The sequence below is a fragment of the Thunnus albacares genome, chromosome 14 (assembly GCF_914725855.1).
Source record: "Thunnus albacares chromosome 14, fThuAlb1.1, whole genome shotgun sequence".
Classification (NCBI taxonomy): Eukaryota; Metazoa; Chordata; class Actinopteri; order Scombriformes; family Scombridae; genus Thunnus; species Thunnus albacares.
This window is the reverse complement of record NC_058119.1, coordinates 6,339,129-6,362,698: the sequence shown is the minus strand read 5'-3', so window position 1 is coordinate 6,362,698 and position 23,570 is coordinate 6,339,129. Positions and strand designations below refer to the sequence as shown.

General features: G+C 37.8%; 1 protein-coding gene across 2 annotated transcripts in view; it reads right to left on the bottom strand.

The window, feature by feature from the left end:
* The window catches only part of LOC122997526 (gamma-aminobutyric acid receptor subunit pi), a 55,886-nt gene that overhangs the window by 18,159 nt on the left and 14,157 nt on the right, over positions 1 to 23,570 (bottom strand). The window lies entirely within an intron of this gene.

Below are 23,570 nucleotides of genomic sequence, written 5' to 3'. Positions count from 1 at the left end.
TGCTCTGTAGAGAGAAAGCCCCGGGGCACGTGCCATGATGTAAGAGGGGCTGGAGCAAGACAGATCAGGCCATGTGCAGAGGCAGAAAACATTCATCTCCATACGCAGCCAGCATTTCAGAGTCCCCACTGTCAGTTATGCGCTGCTATAGTCAAATGTATGACAACGAGAGCAAGAATATAGAAGTGAGATGGGCTGCTTTTTCTTATCACACACCATCATCGAATATCCACACATTCATGACTGACTCATCGTTAGGGTGAAGACGTTACATATGTTAAACTGTCAGTAAGTCATTGCAAATTAATTTTGATACCCTGATAATTGCTGTAAACAAGTTAACCACCTTGGGTCAAGATAATTGGAAGTGTCTATCTTATGCCAGTGTTAGATTAGTGTCTTCTATAAACTCTGTTGCCTCTTGTCATAATGATACAGTACAGCTGCATTTGTTTTGGAAAAAATCTGGTATAAAGTTTTGAGTGGGGAACAAATGAGGAACTAACTGCTTGTAAACCATTAGTTTACGGGCAGTTCTTGAGTAACGTAAAATCAAATTTTATAGCATAGCTAATGATTAGTTAATGATTTAAGTAATGGTAGATTACTATTAAAATCTTTGTCCATAAGGGTAAAATGATAATATAATGAAATGATCAATCATTAAGAATTGATGGATTTCTAGTGATAAATAAGTAGTTATTTGTCAATAAGGGTGATGCACCACTTCACTTAGGGGGAGGAAAGGGAGACTTGGTAACTAATGGACAGGTACTCATGAAATAATTATTCAGTACTCCGTAACCACCCAGTTTGATGCACCACTTTTCTTGAGGGGGCACAAACTTAGTAACTAATGGACAGGTAATCATGAAGTAATGATTTAGTCCTCAGTAGGGGTGTAATGGTACACATATTCGTCCCGGACTGTCACGGTATGGATGTGACAGTTTGGTGCCTACATATGTACAAGGAACACGCTCCATGAGTCACAGACCATGACTCAAACAATTACTGTCAAAGTAGTTTAATAATCTACTTACTCCGAAGTGTGGAACAATAATGCTAGAGTTAGTTCCACCAGCAACATTTTGGCAGCGCACCATTTAGCTGTAGCATGCTAATGGATATATGCTAGCCAGCTTAGCCAAAGTAGCCTGGTTACCCTGTAGTGTTGCTGCCATCAGAATAACAAACAAGAGACCAATAACACTAACCGAGTGCAACACTATTATTAAAATATGTACCATAATGAAATGATACTGCATCTCCCTGCCCCCTCCTCTCTCTGCCAGTGACTTTCACTCCACCTTTGAGTGAAGCTATTCAAAACAATGATAAAAACATTTGATTTCTGACAGCATGTTGTAAGAACCAGTTCTGAGAAAGAAAAATGTAGACAACAGATAGGGATATAAAGGAAGGACTCTCCGTCTGTCTGTCTGTCTGTCCATCTGTATGTATGTCCTTTGCATATCTCGATAACCATTCATCTGATCTACTTCACACTTGGCAGGTGTGTTGCTGGGGACCCAAGGACGTGCAGTGTCAAATTTGGTGCAATTTGGACACACAACATATTCAATATTTATAAACTTTGACAACCTTTAATTATATACTAGTCTCCTTGTATAGAACTAAAGGTTGTCTGTCTTCTTCCAACCGTAAGACTGTTGTGCAGTCAACCTTCATGCCCTTGACTTGTCTGTCCTGTTTTGTCATGCTGCCCCATCAACACTTCAGCAGTTAAACCCTGTGTATCATAGTGCATTGCGCTTTATCACAAATTACAAACTTCATACTCATCACTGTTCTCTGTATCACACGGCTGGATGGACTTCCTTACAGTCCAGAAGAAATAACCATCTCATGTTATTCATCTATAAAGCTCTACTGTTAAAGATTCCAAACTATCTCACATCTCCTCTCTTATTTAAATCTAGTAACAACAGTACACAATCCAATAGCTTATTAACTTATTAAATTTATTATCTTGTGCTTTATCATGTATCCTCAAGATGTTTAGCTATTAATAAATGTCTTCAGTTATCCTAAGAGGCTGTTGTGTGATTTCTTTGAGCACAGTAAACAGAGGTCACTGTCGGGATAAGAATTTATGGTAATGAGACTGATTCCTCCTGGCACTAACAAATTCTAACCAAAGAGGGAGGTGGAGCCCAGACGAGGTTATGTTTTATATTAATAAAAAGTGTTATGTTACAACAAACTACTTAACCTTAGATATCCCTCATGTTCGCACTAATGCTGGCAGAACTAGTTTCAGATACTATGCACCTTTTAAATGGAATGAACTGCAAACTGCCCTCAAACTTGAGCCTTACATTCCTCTTGGAGATTTTAAAGCTTTAGTATCTGATGTTTTTTATGATTCTTGTAACTGTTTTTATTAATTCCTTGTTAATTGTGTAGTTGTGTTGTTTCTGTCTGCTGATTGTGTTCTTGTCTTATGAATGTTTCTTGTTCTCAGGTCTCTCTTAGAAAAGAGATCTTAATCTCACTGATTAAATAAAGATTAAATAAAAATAAGTAAAAAAATAAGGCAGTTGCAATTCTCAGTTGTAGCTGCTGGTCGTGGAGCTAGTTTCAACTACTTTATATACAGTTAGACCATAAATCAGCATAGCAGCTATCAGCAGGTGTCCTGAGTCCTTGCAGGAAAAAGAAAAGTTGTTTTCTTTTCTCACTACAGCACAACTAAACTTTTTCAGTTTTAGTTTTGGCCAATGAGCCATTGTTGGATGTTCAAGATAGGAGTATGCATGCACATCCAAACCAAAGAGGGCAGGTGCTGGGTTAAAAGTAAGCAAACAATTACCAGGAGCCTGCACACTACAAGGCTCTGATGTCCACTTATTATTTATTGCACCAAGGTGAAGTTTAGAGCACCACTGCTCTTCATCAGACTTAAGTGATAAAGCACAAAGCCATCTGAAATATATAAATAAATATATATATATATATATATATATATATATATATATATATATACACCAACAGGCTTGTAAGCCATCATAAAGTATGTGAAAATACTAAAGAGGTGCCTCTATTTGTACTATAACAACGCAATATTATCAACCAAACCAACAGCATAAAGACCAAAAAGAAGAAACTGAGAAAGGAAAACAAAAATAGAACCCAGATGACAAGTATACAGAGGATAACTGACAAATAGAGGGTTTCAGGAGTCACAAAAAGGGGTGAATGTCCATTTCCTGAGGTCCTTCAGTGACATAGTGTTTAGAGTGTAAATCCAGAATAGTTCATGTTTCAAAAGAGGACTGTTGATGTCTCCCCCCATCCATGGGAATTGGACATGTTAGATTCCGGTATAACTGAGAGAGGCAACAGTGTGGTTCATTAGATTGAAGTGGTTGACCAATGGGCTCTTATGGTCATGGTTTCTGATCGTACTTCTACATTCTGAGACTCTGTGGGGCATTTTAACATATATATCACATTGTTGGTTTTGCCTGACATGATACCTTTATTAGCGAACACTTTCGTTGTGTGTGGGTGATAGAATGTCTTGGTTTTGCAAATGCCATTACATTGTTGGCAGTTACCACATCATTGTTGGATGTTTACATTTTTCAAAATAAAAGATGGTAAAAATGTTATTTAACCACTCAGTATGATTCACCACTCTAGTGAACACAAACTTGGTAAGTAATGAACGTAATGATTCAGTGCACATTAAAGACACTGTATGGTACACCACTTTACTTGAGGAGATAAAAAAATAGAAACTAGGTGTAAAATAGGTGGGTAATGATAAAGTAAGGATTTGTTACTGGTTAAGTGCCATTTAGCGCATTATTCAGAAGTAATCAAGAACTATGCATTAAGTAAAGAACCATCGTGAGGATTCAAAGATACCCATGAACAATTAATTACATATATAGCAAATATAGCAATGTTTGTTGAACCCTCCTCCCCACATGGACTTTGTCACTCTTGTTCTTGGGAGGACAGTCTCTAGTATTTGTCTTTAGACTATGTGGGACACATTTTCTTCTAGGTAATATCCCTCTTTGTATATAAATATAGAAATGTCTCAAGATGAATGTAATGATTTATTGATGATAAATGCTTTATGTAACCCATTATAACTGTGTTTGTTGTACACACACCCATTGTATTTTATGGAACAAAACTAGAGTCTAAAAAAAGTCTACAGCTATGTTGGGCTTTATTTAAGCAAAGCTCTGCTGTGGGCTGAAAGATAATATTAGCATGGCAACAACATGCTCAGAATGGGAACCATGGATATCTGTGCCTCATTTCATGCCAATCCCTCTTGTAGATTTTGAGATATTGCACTGGATAACTGAAAACTGCAGGTGTAGACAGATGTAAAATCAGGGGGTCACCTCATTACAATCCATCCTCTGGGGAAGATGAATATCTACTAGATCTCATAGCAATCCACTGAATGTTTGTCCTACTGGAGATACTACCACCTGGCCTGAAAGCCAAAATTCTGGACCAGACAGGCTTCTACAAAAAAGACAGGCACAGAAAAAGTCATCCCCATGAAGCTCAGAACTTGTTTCACCTGACTGTGTCAAATCAGCTTAGACACCGGGATAGCTCACTCCCAGTGCACTGTTGCTATGCTGCATAAAATCTCACTACATGGCTTGCTGTCGGTTGTTTCAGCAGGCAACAGCCTTGGATGGGAAAGCTATGTTAATGACAGTAGTGACAGCATTCTGCCTCTAGCCTGCTGCATTATCAACCTGGGTTGGCCCTGTGTGACCCTTATTACATTCACAAATGCTTTTGCATGTTTGTACGAGTAAATATGTGAGTGTGAACTGCATCAAAATATATGTTTTGTGTGACAGAGATGAGGGCAGTGGCAAAAAATGAAAAAAATAACAGAACAAAGCATTTCAGAGAGAGCAGGATATGTTAAAAACAGGAACATGTTTAACAGGTTGGAGAAAATATTAATAAATCATATAATACATGGATTTGAGCTACAAAAACATACTAGTGCTGGTATCATATATCGTGGAATTGATTTCCCATAGCATAGTACTTACAGATAGCAACTGAGCTATTTATCTTTGATGTTTTACAGTCTGACAAGGAAACATTGCTTCTTTGACCAGAATATGTGCTGGAAGCCCTCATTCTTCTCACTCTATCCATCTCTGTAAATCCCCAGACTCTAACTTCTGGCTGTCTAAACCTTCACCTGCAGGCAGGGATGAGACCTCAGTTCTCCTACCTGCCAAACAGTTGCTATCCACTGAGCCCTGACAATAAAAAAAACAAAGAAAAAGATCCAGAATGCTCCGAGAATCACAGGTTACTAATACAACAACAACTTATCTTTTCATTTATGTGCACGGTAGCATGGCCATGAAGACAAGAGGATATTTAGGCTGTGTGCTACTGTGGCAACCACACACATGGACTCACTGCACACACATGCATATGTATGCATGCACACAAAAACAAACATCACTCATATTTATGTACTGTAGGGTCCCTCTCTTCCAATGTGAGCACGGGCTATGGAGTGTGCATTTTCCCAGAATGCACAATGACAGACCTGACACACCTGTCCACCAGGCTGCCTATCAAGAATAACAAGATGACACATTGAATGCCCACAGCTGAGCTGAGGTGGACCTCAGCCATACTAAGTCACAAGCTATTCCTTGACTTGAGTCTCAATATAAATACAAAAAACAAATATAAATGTAAACCTGATGTGTTTCATGTGTGCCTCAGTATTAGTTCAGAAGCAGTGTTAAAGGAAAAGTTCAACATTTTGAAAAATACACTTATTCGCTTTCTTGCCGACAAGATGGCTAGATCAATAGGACTCTCATAACTGACCGGTAAATATACACGTAAGGCTACAGCTAGCAGCCAGTTAACTTAGCATAAAGATAGCTAGCCTGCTCTGTCCATAGGTAAAAAAAAATCTTTCCTGATGTTTTGTTGTCACCAGGAGGCTGCCAGGCAACCAGCGGGGACTTCATGAAGTCACTGCTCCCACACAAGAAATAGTCTGGCACACAACCCCCCATAAAACCTGTAGTTTTTACACCTTTGTTTTTTACCTTTGGATGTTAACTGCGATGGAGATCCAATAGCATACTGGCATTTTTACCTCCTGTGCAGAATATTTGGAAGATTTACCTGGCTGTAATGCTGAAGTTTTGCATATCCACCAACAATTTAACACAGTAAAGTAGTAGCAAAGAGCAGCTAAATCAAAGTGAAATATCAAAATTTAAAATAATTTCTATCCAAATTGCTGTTTAGTGTTTAATGGAACCAAAGAGGTTCAAACAAAGAGGTGGCAGTAAGGAATCACCAGCTGTGTTTATTTGAGATTCCACCCACGAACTAAAGACATACAGGTTATTCTCTCCATTGCCTGTAGGTGTAAATGTGTTTTGCAGTCAGTTGATGTTAGATCTGTGATGGACTGACAACCTGTCCAGTGAGTGACCTGCATCTGACCCGTGGTATGCTGGGATAGACGGTAGCTTCAACTACAATTTCTTCAAGAAAAAAAATCCTGGTCAACTCTGACTGATTTGAAGTGATCTCTGGGACATGCAGTGCAAAAACACCACAGTGATGGACACTTTCCATGACACCAAAGAGATGCAAAATAACTTTTTGAAAAAAAGAATCCAGCAGATTACCATTTCAACTACTAGGCTCAACAGTTTGCTGTTGTCATTGTATGACACCAGCTGATTTCTGAGGGCTTGATCTGTCATGGCACTGGTAGCGGCTACATTATCAGCAAAGACACATGACACTGTGTATCTAAACAACACCTTCTAATGTGCTAATTGGCCAGTCACAAATGATTGCTTCTTAGCCCTGTGAACTTGGCGGGAAGAAAGTGCCAGCAGGAGGCAATGATCAGTCTGTCATCTTTTTTCACCATCAGACTCCTTTGCTCCGGTATCCTCAGTAGTTCACTTTTTCTGCTCTGCATATCTCTTCTCTTCTCCTCTCTGAATCTTTTTCTATCATTTTTTTTTTTTTTGCTTTCTTGAATCTCATTTTTCTTTTTGACTCCTTCTCAAAGCGTTAACTGTCAGTGTTTGAGTTGCTTCACCGCACACCATGAGGAGGCTTATTAGCCTAAATATTACACCCATCATATGACTGCAAGCAGTCCTGCATCCACAGTGAGAAGGAAATGCAAAAACATGGTTACACTTTACAGTAAGGTACACAAAATACTGAGTAGCCACAAATGAATGAGTATGGAGCAAATTAGAAACTACATTTACTGCAAATTAATGACCTGGTAAAAAGTAGTTCCAGCATAATGTTAAATCAAGGACTGTTATAGACTAAGCTAGGCTAATGACCTCTTGGTTGTGGAATGGATGTGACACTAGTAAAGATCCTCTCATCTCACTTTTGAAAATAAAAGCAATTTAGTGTGTTTCTCAAAATGCTGAACTCCTTTAAATAACTTAATGCAGATGTTTAACAGGGGAAACAAGTAGGGACTGAACATGTAATTTTTGAGTGATGGACCAACTATATGTACTGTTGTTAATGGAAAATAATATATTCAAATGCTCTTAACTGATCATAAAGCAGTGTACATGTAGTGTTATGACAGCTGGTTAATGTCTAGCGTGGTTGTGTTAGCTAATAACATATGGATAGCATATAGATGTAATAGCATATGGATGTAAAAACTACTCAATACTTCATGTGAATACTAGAGATGTTAAATATTTTACTTGAGGAAACACAGAATACCAACTAATATATATGTAATAAGGTAGTAATGACTGCTAATGTGCCATTATCATAATTATTAACTATTCATTGGAGCTCTGTGTAGTACAGTCACACTGAACCACAACTAGTGGTTGCAGATCATACTGTATGTGGAAAGGCAACACCATTGTTTCATCATTTCTGTTCAATAAAAGGAAAATAATATCTTCTTCTGCTGCAACAGAACCAAGTGAACCTAAATGCCTTCATACATCTAGTAGGAGTCAACTACAATGGCTAAATATTCTTCTCATCTTCTAGTCCCTGATTTAGTGTTATTCTAGTTGTTCTCTGCTGAAGGTTTAGCTCCTGATTTGCTCCTCGATGCTCCTTGGTAACTGCTTGAAACTGTAAAAATGAGTACACAGACACTCAGTACATGCATGACATCTAATAAGTTGCAGTGCTACAGCCGTGAGCAACCTCTACCACCACAGGATGGCATCTGTATACATTCTGTGGCCTATAGGCTATGCTAATGTGTCTTGTGTTTTGATGTTGGATGCGTGGGTGGTGGAATAGGTTCAGACAGAGTAATACAGGGGTGATGGGGTGGCTTGGAATGAAGGCCTCAAACCCTGTGGGGAAATTTGCCTTTTCAGATCCTGTTTCATGACATAGCCTCCCCACAGACCTCCCCAACCCCCCTTATTCTTCTCCCCAATCTCCAATGCGCACAAGGCATCAGTCCGGGCAACACTTGCACATTTCACAACAGATTAATTCAGTTGAACCCTGCAGAGAGCTGAGTAATACACTCTGTGGACCCCCTTCTCCCTCTCCTCCTTCCATTCTTCCTCCCTCTTAGCAGTACGCTCAACTCCAACCCGCTTCTCACTCTTCTTTCATTGATTCATGTCATTCCTCGTTCCCCGGCACCCTCAGCTGGCCTCCTCTCTGCTGCAGAAATCCTCGCAGCCATTGGTATGCCATAATGCCCGAGCCCCACAAAGGAATACAACATATGCATTCTGTAGATGCACAGGGAGCAATTTGGTTGAATACTCAGCATGGAGAATGTACAAATCAACTGAGCAGAGTGGGATTTGATAAAGCGGGGGTGCAGCTCTATCACAAAGACTTTTTTCTTCTTATGTATTCCCCTGAAACTAGCACACGCACTGGTTCCCCAATACACTTTCATGTGAGGATCCTGATTTGACGCTACAGTCATTCAGTTACATAGACTTTATGTCATATTAGCATATAGTTTGCTTGCTTCCTTATACTATCAGTCAAATGAATAATATAAAGCATAATAATTTAATCTCACTTGATAAATGGTAGTATTCTCCCTTGAGGGATTGCTTCAAATTATGCGGGTTATGTCATCACGATTCAAATGAGGTCACAGATGTATGAAGATGTGTTATTCAACACACCATATGAAATAATGCAAGTACTTAATTGGCCTTCAAGGTCAGAGAATCAAGGTAATTCTTATTCAAATGAAAGCTAACGACATTTGCGTCTTCATTCACAGCCCCAGATCAAATGGGAAACCATGGAAATTGATTAATTTTCTCTCCATACAGGGTTGAAATTACACAGCACGAAGGTTTCACATGCACATACCCTCATGACTTCCTCATTACAGTAGGCCAGTTATAAGTCAGAGGAGGCATTCATTGTCTTGTGACAGGCTTCTGGGGAGAGCAGGTACTGTACTACATACTGCATTAGCTCGATCCTCAAGGTGTGCTGGAAACATTAGCTTCACACCGGATGCTTAGCCTGTCAAGTTGCATTAAATGTCTTCTTTTCTTCTTGTGCAGAGAATATTCATTTTTTTTGCCGCTGTGAAATGGGATTTGAGGAAAGTCGCTGCTGCTCTCATATACAGAGATTACTCTCTCGCTCATCAGGGACTTTTCGAGGCTTCCTCAGACCCCTCAGTCGCTCCAGTCTCGGAGATGCAAAGGCAGGCAACCAGGCACCACGAAAAAAGTCCTCCTGAGTTCATGTCGTAGGCTTGGTGGATAAAAGCAGCTGTTTTTCCCTTTCATGCTATCCCAGGCAGCTCCCTAAGCCCCTCCATATAGAAGAATAGAAGAACTCCCTCCTGCCAAATACAGAGCATTTACTGTCTTCATAAGCCCACTGAAGTCTGAATCTCATAAAAAAATGTGACGTGTGACATAAAAAACATGTGACTTTATTTCAGGAAAACCAGTAAGTGAAAATGTTATAAGTGCACTGTAATATGCTTTTGTCTACTTTCTAGCCTCAAACCTTAAAAACAAGAAATTTACTGTATAATCATCTTGGCAAGTTTTAAATGGAACTTCCAGTATGTGGCTGTAGTGAGAGGGAAAAAAATTATAATTTCAATGAAACATTTTGCCTGGATTACAAGCTTAATACGCTTAACAATCCTGATAGGTTTACTTTAATGTTGAAATACAATTTCTTAATAATTTCAGATATAGAGGTATAGCCCCTTGCTAATTCCATTGTATTATTCTGACCTCATTTTCATTAATAATAGATATAGCCCTGGAAACTTGCTCTGCTGATTATTGAAGGGGCAGAGTGAGATTCGTCAATGAAGTGCTCTAGTCTGTCACCTCCAGCCAATTAAACTGAAGTATTGCTCACTTTGCAGTATCAACTAGTCATGCCCTCTTATGTCCACACAGTGTTCAATCAATTACTGCACCAGCACAATCAGAAATAATCCTGCATCCTGAATCATACAGTAAATTAACTGGGTTATTCATGTGAGCTTTACAGCATGTTTGTGTGTTAATTGTGTTGCTAATGTTCATCAGCTGCTGTTTTTATACAAGGCTGCTTTCCAAAAGCCATTTGTCACTCAAGGAGCTGCTAAAGTATTACTGCAAAGTTATGAAGTGTCATTTGTGAAAAATGTGTCATTATACCGGTAAAATGCATCTTGACAAAAGAGAAAGTGCAGACACATACGGCTGTCAAAACAATGAACGGTACATGCTTTGACAAGTGGAATTCAACTAAACATTATTATTCTTCACTGAGTTTTTCAGAGTGATTAAACAGATTTTGTGAGCCCGCTGTGAGACAAATGCAGCAGGCTGTGAGGAGCATTGACGGCCTGTTTTCTGCCTGATGATTATAGATCCAAACTCTTGCTCACCTCACTTTATGCAGTTATAGCAAGATACCGGTCTGAGAATCAGCCATGAGTAATTGATTCAGTGTGTGCACAGTCTCCTGAATGGGCTCCGGCTCTGTCCTGGTGGGTTCCTGGTTGTCATGCAGTCGAGTGGGTCCCTCACTCCTTTCCTTAATGTTAAAGAGAATTATGCCCAGTGCTGCAAGATAATGTAATTTCCACTGACTGCAAAACATGATGCGACTGATCCAAATGTGAATGCCTCTAAAAAAAAAGAAGGTTTAACTGACAACAAGAAGAAACCCAGACTTCCAGGAGCCATACGATATATAGGTCCAGAATCATGTTGTGATCATGAACACTAACTGAGCTCATCCCTTTCTGACAGGTTTTAAAGACTGGATTTTGTCTGTTTTAATTGGAGATAGTGTCACATTCACAGGATGGCTGTCTTTTAGAAGACTTGATAAGGGATTCATGAGTAGCCAATCATTTTATCCAAGTTCCACATTCTCCTTTAGAGCAAAAATGAGGACAACACAAAACCTATTTTTATTTTCTTAAATGCAGATATAGGTGTTAATACACAGGGTAAATATGATCATGTTATCTTAAATCTGCTATATCCTCTATCATAGAATCATAAATTCTTCCAGGCTACATATCGGACCTCAACCAGTCACAGACTGCTGTCTTTAACAACTTGTGTGACGTAGGTGATTGGTAAGGTCAGGTCAAGTCATGCCAGTTTGATTTATTTCGCCCAAAATCACAAATGTACCAGCAGTACCCTCTATCCTTAGACTTTCAGTTCAGATAAAAGAAAAAGAAGAAATATAAGAATGTACAGATATGCAATAGACGTCATGCCAATGACCAAGTTCACTATTTCATCTAACAGAAGCAACAACCAATGTTTTATGAATAAAAGTGAGCCTGAGTGTCTGTCTTGTTCCTTCTCAGCCTGTAGACAGAAGGGTAGGGTAGGTACTGTATGCAGAACACAGTGCATGGTTTAATTAATTTGATATAGTGCTTTTGACCCAAATATTACAGTCATTCCTCTCTCTGGTCTCCATGTTTACAGTACAGTGTGTGCTTTATGTTCCTTTGGCATAGAGAAAGTTGTAGAAAGTTGCTACATCAGTTACCACTAAGACACACTACAGGGGGTAAAGGAGCAGCCATGACATCATGATGCATCAGTCTGAGGATTAAAAGCCAACTGAGTCAGTGTGAACACTTTGAATCATTTAAAATTACTTTAAATCTAAGGTGTGTCTTTGAATGTGTTTGTTAAATGAAAGGCCTTGAAAAAAATTTGAACTGTGGGCAGAATTTCGAATTTAATGGCGTATCAACTTCGTTAAAAGAACTGAAACATTACACTGAAGCTTAATGTTGTGTTGACAGAAACTGTAGATGCCATCCCTGCAAGATTTGTTGAATTTTCATTAAGGGAAATCATCAAAGATACATTTTATGCCTCTGTGGGTAATCTATAATTACTCTTAGCAATTTTTTCCTGTCCATTACAGAGTTAGGCCATTACTGAGGAAAAACAAACGATTAGTTAAGAAGAAAGATTTAACCACGCAGAAAAATCCTATCAGCAGGATAATTAACTGTGTTTTCTTTTCAGCGCCAGATGAAAGAGAGTAACAAGCATATTAATGGATGCCTCTACCAAACGTGTCCACGCATAACTGAGGGAAGAATCATGTAAATTTATGCTGAGCTAGAAAGGAGTGTGAGGTAGGAATAGTGAGATTCCATGTGACATTTTTATCTAAACGTGAAAATTAAAACTGTTAATGTTAATGTATGCCAGTATGGGGTTATGAATTTGTAAAGGACAGCTAATGAAAGCTGCTTTGCCAAAATTTGGATGCATAACACCCTGAGCATTACCCTGCAGACTGAAAAATGGACTAACATATGTATATTTTCAAGCTCATGAGTTGAAATTACTGTTGTCAAGCTAGACACATTTAAAGATCAACCACACACTGAGGTTCAAATATCCTCACAGCTGTCCAGGCAAAAAAAAACCCTATTGCACCACCTCCAAGTCTCAAATTAAAGGCTGTCAAAAGTGAGTCGAGCTGCTGACAAAGGACATAGGAGTTGAAAGTAGTTGGCAGCGGTTTTGTCACATCCATAAGCGTTAAATCAGATCCCCAGGGTATTCCAGGGTTAGTCAAGCGGCTCTTAATAGAGTTTTTCAAGAGTTTGCCGAGCTGCAACATTACAGTGGGTATGGAGAATGAGAATATCTCCAGGACAAGTATTATAAGAGGTTAATTATATGGTACAAAAGCCACCAATTTGTGCAGATTAATTTTTAAGGCAGGATTTTGTAATGTATAATTTTGTTTAATATGTTTTTTTTTAAGTTTTGATGGATTCATAATGAAAGAAAAAAATATCATCACAGTTACACGCTGCATTAAGTCTCCAGAGAGACACAAAGCACACACACTCAGCTGACCGTGAAACATTTATAATCTGCGATGGGGAGTTTTGGTAGAAAACTGAAACATGTGCGCAGTAACAAGACGTTGTAAGAGTAATTCCTCACTCTAAATGCAACAATAACATTTTAACCAGGTAGATGGGCTGGAAAACTGTAAATCATTAGTATTGCTTTCATCAGTTCTTACTTTTTGGTTTACCTGTCGAAAGCCAACTGCATTCATCAAAATCTATGCCAACATTCTGAGAGGATATTCCTATTGTATGATGGAGAAAACAGAGATTTCCTTCATGGAGGCCCAAGAGTATGCCAAGAGGATTACATTCCAGTTTACCAGCTCATTTAACAGAAAAATCACAACTTCAACCAGAAAAAAACTAATTAGTCAAATGAGCCAGTGTAGAGTTTGGTTGGGATAGAAAGCTGCAGACTGCATATATTAGAGACTAGAAGGAAGCCTCAAATTTGTGATGACATCAAGGGGAAAGTTCATGAAGCTCCCCGGAGGTATACATGTGACTGGGAGGACAACAAGAGGGATTATGTGGAGACAATGGTATATTTTGTTGTTAAAAGCTGAAATAACAAAAATAAAAAAGATTGAATAAACTTGTTTAGGGTATGTGAACTTTGTCTACCCTTCATTGTTCTTTTCATTGTTTAAAAGCCCCTGCCTTTGTGACAGGGAGGGCCCAGAATTTGTATTTGTATTTGTATTCTCAAAGTGGAAAGAGGCTTAAAAATCCTGTTTTTGTTTTTATTATGCTTTTAATTTTAGAAAATTAAAGTGTTCATGAATAAACTACCTTACGGAGGAGGTCCCACACCGGGTCTTGAACTGGAGTCTCCCAGATCATAGACGACTGCACTGACTACTGAGCTAAAACTCAATTCATTGCCTCCTTGCAGACAGACCTCTACTTATTTATACACCCGTAACACACAGACAGCACATTGTGTCATATGTAGATAAGAACTTCAAAGGCGATTATTGCTTTGCACTTTTCATTTATTGCCTATTTTTCACAACCTTTGTGGAAAGGAGAAGGGGAACAACAGGTTATGGAGAGTCCCTTGGCAGCACTTTGCATGTCTCATTAGCTCAGCTTTATCTTTGGGGAACACTTCCAACTCCGGGAGAGATTTCCAAATTAGGAAATGTGAATCATGTAGCAGGTGGATGTGACTCCCCTCATTGAGACCTGCTGATAGACGTAATAGTGGAGCAAGAGTGAGATAGTGACTTAACCTACCTGTGCGCTGGTATTTGACATGTTTTTTTGTTTTTTTCTTCCCAAAAACAAATAATTTTTAAAATGTTTGTACAAAATAAATATTCGTTAAAAAAAAGCACTATTTGTGCTTTGCCAAATAACGTATTTGTATTCAGGCACACCCCTACTTTGTAGATGAAATTTTTTTGAAACTGATAAAAAGTTCTCTAGTGTTTTGTTTTGCTGTCTTAAGGGGAGTGTGATGAAAGGTTTTGTCTCTGCATTCAGTGGAGAGACGGGTTGTGTGGCTATGTGTTAGGGCTATGTGGGGCTGGGTGTCCGTGGCAGACAGGTAGCCTCTACTTAATAGGGGAGATGTCCAAATGTTGTATTATTTCCAATATCATATCTTCATAGCTGGCTTGCTAATGTTCACTACTGGTAAGGTAGGCCTACACTCAGGATTCAGCTGGTTTGTTCAGAGTTGGAGGGTGTGTGAACCCCCGCATCTCAACTGTGAGGATCAGCCCTCTGGAATACAATTGTGTGCAGTTACCCGGTGCTAATGTTAAGCTAGCTGATAATGGTCAGGTAATAGACCCACTTGACTTGTCATAGTAGGAAAAGCACAGGTAATATTAATAACATTAACAATGACTGTTCTATTCAAGTGTCATTAATTTTATTATTTACTTATGCGCTTTTCCTTCTGTGACTATGTTCTATGTTCATGTTCAAAGTATCATCTGTGAAAATGACCTCCACCACTGAACCACAGTCTGGTGGTTTGTTAAACCAGCCCCTTTTTCTATTTCTACACCTGTTAAATACTTAAAATGTTTTGTCGCAGCTGGGCTGAGGCATGAAAACAATGTCACGACTAATGTACCGACTAATGTGTTCATCACTAGTACCCAACACCACCACCTTCATCAGAGGACTGGTTGGACTATTTGAGTACATAGGAAGAACATGTGCAGGGTGATCAATGTGGAGTGAAAAGTGACTGTAAAAGGAGTTGCCAACTTGTAAAAATCAAGAAAATCTGTTGAAGTTTCTCAATTTGAACTTTCTTCCCCCTCAGATAATGTTTCAATTATGCTGTTACTCTTCAAACATTTATCCTGGGATCATCAGGAAGTGAAACCCGTTAAGATGTGGTGTATGAGACAACCAGACACATGGCTGTCAGTTTGTACTTGGCTTTTAACCTTGAGTAAGATGTTCTGTTGGAGAGGGAGATGCAAAGTACACCACTATGCTCTGGATTATAGAGTTCCTATCCGATGGGATCAGACACTGGCTACAGTAACATCCCTCTTAAGGCAAGCATGTGTTTCTTTATTATATTTTATTTTACACAAGCTCTGAGATTTTAAAAGCTCAGGGGAGGGGCAAAAATAGATCTCTGGTTAGTACTAATTAAAATGACACCACAAAGCAGTATCATGGTAATAAGAGTTTTATCTGCTGCTCCAGCTTTGTAGTCTTGTAATATGAAGTGGACCTTGGAGCTTTGGGGTAGTTCATGTACAGATGCTATATACATGAGCTTGGTTTTTTAAATTTTCCCACTGGATACTGAATCACTTATTTAAATTCACAAAAAATTCACGATCCAGACACTCGAAGGGTTTCTTGTACGCTATGAGTGACACCTTAGTTGTTTGATAAAATGCTGTAAAGATGGAGTCCTGACCTTTCCGATTTATATGTCAAAGTTGAAGGATTCTAACCATGTTGGTGAGAAAAATGTGATAACCTTTTAGCTGTGGAAGATCAGTACCCTTCAGTCACATTACCACATGTGCATGAAGAATATGTCAATTTCATTTCATGTTTTCTGTTTTACTGTGAGCAGTATTTCCGTAATCTTGATAAGGGAGTTCATAACTGTATGAGGAAAAACAAAGTAACAATAAAAATAAAATGTTTTTTAAAGTCCCAATCACTCAAAAATGTATTTTTCCTCTTCTTTCTCTCCCTTCTTTCTTCCTTCAATCTTTCACTATGCAGCATGATGTATGTGCATAGTTTGACACTGGAAGGCTTTTTCCACATTCATCTGATGAAGGGAGAAAGTTTATCTGTGCTTAACTTAAATCTGAGCTGAAGACGTGCATACAAGCAAGATTTGTGACATGACAACTAGTTTGAAGCCAACCGTACTATAATATGCAAATTACAGAAGTGTGATGTGGAAATTTGACACCTCCAGTGCACATAGACTAAGAATTGACTTTTCAGTGAAATAGGACACATCTTGCATCCAGCAGTTCAATTTATGAAATGAACAATATTTGCATATTCATAGATTCTGGATTTTTTGCTGAGGGAGAAGGAATAGATGTCATTTTAAAGATTTTAAACAAGTTATGACAGAGACCGAACTGAGGGGCAGCATAAAGGGCAAGTATAAGATAAATAAGGAACAGTCAGTCATACAAAGCTACTCTAGTGGAGTCCCAGAATAAAAATATAGAGCTGGAAATAAGCATAATTGGTTCCCTTTAAAGGTATACATGTATATATAAAATACTGTACAATTAGTGAAAGCCACTCATACAAATTATATCCTCTGACCCGATTAGTAACAATGTACCACCATGTTTAACATGTCAGAGATTCTAAGGTAGAAATTTTCTCTAACAAAACTAAACCAAACATATGACAAAATATATCCAAGCTATATTGAATTCCAGCCAGTGAGCATGTGTGCACAACTGTGAGATACTCTTTGGGAGCATGGTAACTATGACTTGCTGTATTTAATATTCTTTGCAATTGGTTTTGTTAATAAGAAGACAAGGAACATAATTTGGCAGTCTGTTCTGATGAAGGGTAGGGGCAGAGCATCCCTATTGTCAAGAAGACAAGAATGCTGGTTTTGGATAATGCAGCAAAAGACAGATTATCTTCGACATTTTTTGTAATGTTCAGTGCCGATGATTTGATAAATTATTTCTTTCTACAATATCTGTGCATGGTAATGATATGGATAAGGGTAGAGAAAGATTATGGTTATTGCAGGCTTATGGTTCATTTTATACTAAATAATTGCAGATCTGTGACTGGATGCAATCTCTGTTTTCGTACATGAAGTTGGACACACTACACGTCAATCCAACACACCAACCTTGCTTTCCATTTTTCTACATATAGGGCACGCTACTTTCTGCATTGGCACTGGATATAAATTGTGAGGAGCAGAGTTATGCAATAAAAACATGTTCACAGGGAGGATATTAGATAAGAATAGATGCATGTATGCTGTAATTTTACAAATTTAATTCACAAAATTCAGCTGACTCGGTGTTAGACTTTAAATCATGTGCATAAGATTACTCCTCTTCAGAGGAGGAACATCTGTCACATTTGTCATTAGCAGCAGGGAGTGAAGTCAACTCCTTATGAAAATTTTAAATCCCCCTCCTCTCAAAAATGGGTTTTGTTTGTTGTTCCTTCACTTGGATGTTTGAGCTTCACTGTGCAGAGGGCTTTGGCACTAGAAGACTGTTTTAACACTCTCGCTGTAGGGGGAAAGTTTCTCTGTTTACCTTAAATATGAGTTTAACTTGTGCATTTCCATATTCACAGATTAGATTCAAACATTTTTTATGTGGGAAAAGAAGTAGATGTGCTTTTAGGAATGTGTAAGGATGTGTACTTTTTTGGGGGTGAAAAACATATCAGACAAATTATCATTCAAAGAAAATAATTTTGTTTTAAAACAAATCTGGAGGGCATTTTAATATAAATCATTTGTTACAGAAGACTAAGAAGAATATATTTAACCCTGCCAACTAGAAAAAATAAATTTCGTTGAAACACAGGCACTGTTAAGTTCATGAGTTCCTCAAATGGCTCATGGTCCCCTGGAAAAGTTCCTGTCGTGGAAACTACAAAATACATTCACATATTCTCTTACAAGTCATAGTGGTGGTAAGCGTTTGTTTGTACTGTAGCTCAGTGATGTTATAGGTTGATGACAAGCTGCTTTTGCGTAAATAAAGAGGCCAATGAGTATAAACGGAGTCCTGTAGTTTGGAAAGTTTAACATTATAGAATAATAAGGTTGGGAATGAGAAAATTCCTTGCTAAGGGAAAATATCAGTAGGAATGGTACTGAGATTAACTGCTGTGAAAATTGAAATGGCAGAGAAACCCAACAGAGGGAAGATATTGTTCCAGGTAGGGGACCTACAATTAAACTTAACAAACTGGTTTTCAGTGGCTTTGCAGCAGAAAATGATAAATGATGGATTTCAAACAGGCGAGACAAGGCAATTACTTAAAGCTGTTGTAGTAAAGCAGAAAGTGGATTTTGTGAAATTCAGAAGAATCTCAATCAGCTCATTATATAACTCTGAAAAACAGATTTTAAGAAGAAAAAGAAAAATATTCTTTATTCCATAAAGACAAAGACCTTTTCGTGGACCTGTCTCCTGCAGACAAGATAATTGACCTGAGATGGGCCAACAATATTTCAGAGTGCTTTAGTGGTGCTTGTGTAAAATCTGACCATTCAACAATGTTGTTTTGTATAAAGTGTTTAAATCCTTCAGCTTTAAATAGGAATTTCTAACCAATCCTTCACAAAGATCCTGGAAGCATTGGTGAAATCACCGACAAATTAATGGATATAGTTAGCTTGTGTTTCCATGCCAACATAGGAAAACTGTGGTTGCACTTTTAAGCCACTTTGTACAAAAGCCGAGGTCTGATCTTGTGTTTTTGTCTTTCAGTCAAGCTTTAAATGGGCTGTGACTTCAGCTCTGGAACATCAGTGATGTTATATTTTGGTAGCCCTTGACAAGTGACATCAGTGAACAGCCTCTAGCATTAACTTGTCAAAAGCAGTAAAATTGAGGATCACTCTTCCAAATCAATGTGCCAAAGCACTTGTTGGAGTCCAATCTCAGTTTCTTATATGATCCCAAGGAAGCTCACCATTCAACATACTTTCAAACTTCAACTACACTCAAATGCTTTATTATTTGTATGTCCCTAAAACCCAAACTTCCTTTCCATCAAAAACCTGAACAACTCATCATGGATAGGCTATATTGTAACAGTAAAAGTTCTGATTATTTCCCTTTAACATGGAAGTATAATATGATCTGAAACCCATTATTTCTCCTCACATACCTTTAAAATATTCCCTTTCGTGCTGCTAGGTTTGAGACAATCCAGTCTTGTAATTATCTGAGCATAAGGGTAAACTAATCTCCCTGGTGACAATCAATAATAAAAAAAAGCTGACATGAAATGGATTTCTAAACATGAGTAAATCATGTCTCTCCAGTAAAAGCAAGAAAAGCACAGTGTAAGCCTATAATCTGCCTGTAATAGGCTTCTGTAAAATTTTATCCATGCTCTCTGTAACCAGCGCCTTGAAACCATTGGTTCCTATATACAGTATTATGGTGCCACTGTATATTATTAAGCTTCTATTGAGAGAGATTAAATTAGAAATCAAGCCTGACTGCTTTGATGCTGCAGCCTGCGTGTGGAAATGTGGGTTGCTAAATGGCTTGCAGAGGAATGCAGTTATTTTTGATTGCAAAACATACAGATACCCTCTTTAACCTGAGGTAAAGTAGAGAAATTCACAGTTAATCAGATATTTGTATTCAGAATACTTTCTTTAGATATCTAGCTTTTTACTTTATCATACACACGTTATTCAAATTAGGGAAAATAGGCATTATAATTATTACATCTTGATGTCTTTTTCAGGAAGTACACTATTTCAATTAAACTAAAAAGTTTTTATATTCCTTTTCTGTAAATATTTGCCGGGCTTGTCTCTCGTTTTGATGCTTTGTTTTTCCTCTTGCAACTTTTTCTCCCCTTTTCTTGTTTCTGACTTTTAGTTGAGATTTACTTTTAAAGACACCAGCCTCACTATGACCGTGTTACAATTAGATCAGATGAGGCAATATGTAAATAAATAAAGTGACTTTGAACCCTATGTGTGGTCTGCACTACTGCCATGTTCAGTCAACAATCAGTAAATACTTTATATACCATCCAAAGCCATGGCTGACTCCCTCAGATGACACAGATTCTGTTTTTTTTTTTTTAAGGCAGTACTTTTTTTAAGAAAATAACAAGCTCAGCTGTGATCCGCAGCCTCTCCTCTTAAATATCTCACTTTGTTCTTTTGACTCGGGGAGAAAAACAATGCTGCGATGCTGCCGGGGCTTTCAGTGAAAACCACAGGAACATGAGAAGAGGAAGCTGAGGCTGGATTGTCACTCAAGCACTTGACGACGTGTCTCTTATGGAATTCAGCTACATTGGTGGTACACTGTATCCTCAACATGAAGTAAGACATCAATCTATCCACAGAGTGCAAACAGGCCATTCATGTCCCTGCAAGCCTTTTCTGGTAGATGAATGTGTGACTTTCATGACCCTTTATAAGCTTACGTTGCTACCACTCTTGACCTACAATGAGGTACTTGTTTGGTCTGAGGTGAGGGTCTTGGCAGTTTCAGCAATGTCTAGGTCATAGGTCGTCTTCATAAAGCTGTTGGATCAATAATGTGGCCATGTATGTTGGTGAAAATGGTTGCAGTGCATTTGTATTCCATCTGCAAGTTCTCTTTCCTAATCACACTAAAGCTATCAAAGCTTCTGAGCTGGGAACCTCATACTGAGAGGGTTTACTGATGAGCTGCAGACCATGGTAAATCATATATGATTGACATATACATACATGGTCTTCATACATGAGCAATGTCATGGAGGTCAAAACAATTACATACTTGTAATACTTGAGTTGTTTATTTCTATTTGCAACCAATGAATTGCCATCATTGAATTATTCAGGATCAGTTTATGTTAATCAAGCATGAAATGAAACAGACCAGATTTAATACAAAAAGCTGACATTTTCATGTGTTTCCTTGGTAAATTTGTAGCAATGTAGGGGTCTGTCTAATTATGTTTAAATGATAGAATTTCAAAGAAAATTAAAAGGTGATATTATACTGTATATAATTATCCTTATTAAATGTCCATTTGTGGTATAAGTCAAAGTCTGTCCTTGTATTTTATGTCGAAGTGCTGAAAACCCCATGAATTTTCAAAAAAGACATTTTTTTTCATGGTGGGAAGTTATTGGCTGACCTCATCGCTGCACTGCAGCCCAGGAAAAAAAGACTTGCAAGGTAAAGCTACACACTGAGTGTTTTATTTGTAAGAGGACAACTGCTTGTTCTTTAATTGTATTAACTAATCTTTGATTCTTAAGGAAAATAACAGACAGACTCCCTGGATTCCTAAGTTTGTAAGAGCACACCCTTGGCCTGCAGAACTGACTTTTGTAACCCTAAATTGGGGTCTGATCAGTGATGCTCAACAGACTCAGAAAGACCTCCTAAGAAACCATTTCGATAAGTTGAATTATGACACAAACTAAAAGCATGAATTGACCCTAAAGGCCACTTGGACCACCTTAGATGGAGCACCGACTCTTATCACCAAAGCCACAAACTAACCCACATTCCTGAGGACTTTGTGAAGCCCCTTGCAAATCTGAGTCAAACCTGGAATTCATGTAAATTAAATGTCTAATCATTATAAAACTTATATCATGTTTTACATTTGTCATGTAAATAGAATGGTATAAAATTCATAGGTGTGACTATCTACCAAAGAGATGTAAGACTTTATTAACCTTTTATACTACAGGTAACAATAATGCTCCTCTACTAACCAGGGTTAAATTCCCTTATGTGAAGAGTTAATGAATGTTTGATAACCATGTATTTGTATTTTAAAATCACCCAAGTGTTTAACTTCTATTAATCTATTAACCTCATAGACAATCATGTTTTAGTAGTTAAATTAAATAAGTAGTTGTGTTGAAAGAATGAAGTTTCTGAAGTAATAGGAATGTAAATATATAATGTTTGAAGGATTTGAGCTTAGAGTTTTCTTTTATTGTTAAACAATAGCCACACTGAATGCTTTTATGTTATGAAGTAAGAGTTATGTTCAACTTATATTTAAACATGTTTCTGAAAGTAATCCAATCGCATAAGTGTTGCCTAACTTTATTTCCTTTCAGTATAGTATTAAACTTTATTTCAGTAGATGGTTTAAGATGTGTAGATAGTTTGAGAAAGTTGAACAATGAAGGTTGTATGCTTAGACATCATGAAGTGTTAATATGAAGGTTAATGTTTGTTATTAGAAGAACTGACCTATCATGAATCATGTAAACTGGTTAACTGTTTCTTGAATGGTTTTACAAATATGATACAAGCTGACAGGACCGTTATTAATCAGAAATATCATGAATACTTAGACATTATGAAAAGAATGTGTTTACAGCTTTCATGTGAAATATTAGGCCACAGTGACTCTGAAGTGTTAAGTTTTTGTATGTAAAAACTGTAAAACTGTAAAAGAATTAGATTTCCCCAAATTCCTTTACTTCAGGAGGCGCAGGCTGCAAAGCACCAGCCACACCTAAAGCCCCTTGATCAAAGAAATGGAATAGTCATCAGTATTCAGCGTGAAACCCTTTAGAACACACCCAAACTCCTCCCATTTTATTCTAACTTATAAAAACAGCCTCAAAGAGATTTCTCTTTGAGCTGGCCTCCAAGAACTCAAGAAAGCTCTTAGGACATCTCTTTTATTTGTTTTTTAACCAAATATATCCGTATTTAATCTTTTATTGCAACATGTTAATTTGTTTCTGTTTTATTAGTAACATTAAGTCTCGTATTTCCACATATAGTAATTTAATTTTGAAGTAAACACGTACAGTATTTTATTTTGAAGTAGACGCCGCTGAAGATATGAGCGTAGTCAGACTAAACTTTATTCAACACTCAACTTAAGTTTCTATAAGCCAACCAAAAGCCTGAATCTGCAACTTAAACTCTTACGATATACGTAAGCCTCTAGTCACGCACTTTGAGCCACTCTTGCTGAAAAACTTTTTATCATTCATAGACCTTAT